Genomic DNA, 2,901 nt, shown 5'->3' with positions numbered 1-2,901 from the left:
AACAACAGTGTATGAGAATTTTGTTTGTTTTGATTTGAGCAAGCAAACTAGGAGGTCTACCTTGAGTTGTAAGGTCTTTATCCTATTTCCTTTAAAAATCTATCCTTTCACCGGATATAAACAAAAGGTTCGATTTTGTACTCGAAACAGTAGAATTTTGACTTTGATTTTGAAAAGAATGAGAAGGGATTACCTTAAAAGGTGCCAGTGTGATTGTGATTGGATTCAGATATTTTATCTTTGAAGTTAGTGATCTAACGGTTCAATTTTATCTTTGACATACACGCAGTTTATATTTGCTGGAAATTAAAATGCGGAAATGTAAAGTGCGGAAAGTAAATCTACGCTATTACATCGATTGTGCAGGAAATGTAAACTAGCCTATTTACATGAATTTGACATCCTATACATTTATCTAGGAATTTAAATTGCAAGAAAAATAAAAGGCATGTTTTTTGGATTTTTTATGATTGATTTTAATTATAATTAATGCATGATTAATTAAATTAAAATGAAGAAAAAAAAGATGAAAATATATTTAAACCTATAAATTAAGTTTAAAATATGTACAAAATATTTGTCAATTAATTTTAAAACAAAACTAATTTTTTTGGAATTTTTGAAATTGATTTGAAATTGATTAAGTTAATTAATACATAATTATGCAAATAATTATACAAATAATTAAAACTTAAAGAGAAAATTATTCAAAATATGTACAAAATTAGTTTATAATATATAAACAATATTTAATATAAAGAACAATTTTTTATGATTTTTTTTTATTGGTTAGAATAATTAAAAAGCAAATATATAAATATATGCTAATTAATTATGCAAAATATTGAAATTTTGAAGAAAAATAAAATATTTTTATTTCAGAAAATAATATATTATTTTAGAAGTCTAAAAATATTTTTTGTGTATTTTTTGGATTTTTAAAACTATTTTTAATGAATTTAACAAAGAAATTAAAATAAAATAGAAAATAAAAAGGATACTGATCATGTGTGGTTGGATTGAGGGTCCATGATAAGGATTGTTTGATCTGGCGCGTTAGATGAGCTTGCAAGTGAGATCAGATGGTCCAGACTTTGAGGCACATGGTACACGTTTCACCTGCAAAGCACAGAATCAGAGATAAATTTAAAAAAAAACACGCGCGCGTCTGAACCAATGGGGGGAAGACACGTCTTCGTCTTCAACCTTCAGACAAGACTTTCAACAGCGCTTTTGCAAAAAAGCGCTGTAATAAGTGAACCCTAATTCTGCAAAATAACGAATAGGGGTAAACAAGCAAATAAATTTGGCGCGATGGTACCATTCAACTCGTCTTGTTCCACTGAATGTAACCATGTCTTTAATTTGCTTTAATTTTTGCCCTATTGAAGAACCCTAATTTTGAGCTAAGAAAACCCTAAAATGGTATATGCTATAAACAGCCATTAAAATCCAATTGAAGCTCCAGAAACGACCAGAGCTTCAAACCAAACACAATTATGCATCTACATCTTGTTAAACATGCGTGAGTTATGAGATATAAGTTGGTTTTAGTTTGAACAAACCGTGGCCTATATAGCTCGATTCAGTGATGTTTAAGACTTGCAATTGATTGGAATAGTTTCAGTGAAGCTCAGAGATGATGTTTGAATGCTTAGTTTGTATTGAAATGGACTGAAATTAAAAACTCGAATTTGAATTTTCTTTGAATTTTTTCAAGTGGTTACAAGTGTATATGAGCAAGGCTTTGTTTCTGATTCGTGTCTCCTTTTGTTACTGAAGCATGCTAGCCTATTTATAAGCATTGAGTGCTTAGAATTGAAGCTAAGAAGCAACTAGTTGCCTTTGTGGAATTCTTGCATTTTTTATATTAAAAAAGCTTTGAATTATTGACCAAGTCCTCTTGTCTTCAATGCATCTGCCTTGCTCTTTAATTCTCTGCAGAAAGATGAAGATTCCTTGGGTGAGTCATGCTTGGAAGTTAAGCTACCATTTATCCATCCATTTTCCTTTTAATTTTAATCTTAAAATAAGATAAAATCATGCCAAAAATGGATAAAAAAGGTGTGGGCCTTGTCTTGGTCGTGGGAGGCCCATAATAACATGGCAAAGATGTTTGAATGCTGAAAACTTGGCCCCATTTGGAAAAAATACATTTTTGAGCAATGTTGATTTCATGCATTTTCCCAAAATTTAGCCAACTTCAACAAGGTGTAAATCCCTCAATTTTTGTCATATGAAGGAGATCTTGCACTTTTTGGAAACCTCAAAGAGTCCTATAACCAATGCCTTTGGTATCATGTCAAAATGATTTTTGAAGCTCCTTGTGTGTCTTTTTGAAAAAAGTGTCTTTTTGTTGACTTTGAAAATGACCTGTAATGTCTTTGATCATATTTTTCAAATGGTGAATCCAATGACCATGGGATCAATGGCATTTGAAAGATAATTGAATTTCCTTCAAAACAAGCTTTGGTTTGAATTTTTTGGATGAAGGATGAGAGAGTTATGATCAGTCAAAGTTGAGTTGACTTTTCAGGCAAAAACCCTAATTTTGAATCTTAGGGTTTTGTTGATTTTTGATCTTTCCTTGATGAATTATGATCATCCAATGATCAAATGATGAATCCTTTGACAAAATATGGACTTTGACAAAAAATTTCATTTTTGACTGTCTGTTGACTTTTTTGGTCAAACGGGTCGTCTGTTGACTGTTTGAGCTGCTGACGGTGCGTCTGAGTGAATTGAAGTTTGAAAATTTGTATGATGGTACTTTGAGATATATGGATGTGTATGAAATCCATTTGAGCTCTCAAAAACTTGTTGCTCCTATAAAAACAAGAAAAACCCTGATTAGGGACTGTTTGTGTAGGAGACAGTTAAGCGTACCTGATTTTTGTGCAG

This window comes from Vicia villosa, unplaced genomic scaffold, assembly GCF_029867415.1.
Source record: "Vicia villosa cultivar HV-30 ecotype Madison, WI unplaced genomic scaffold, Vvil1.0 ctg.003431F_1_1, whole genome shotgun sequence".
In the NCBI taxonomy this organism is placed as follows: domain Eukaryota; kingdom Viridiplantae; phylum Streptophyta; class Magnoliopsida; order Fabales; family Fabaceae; genus Vicia; species Vicia villosa.
This window is presented reverse-complemented; position numbering follows the sequence as displayed.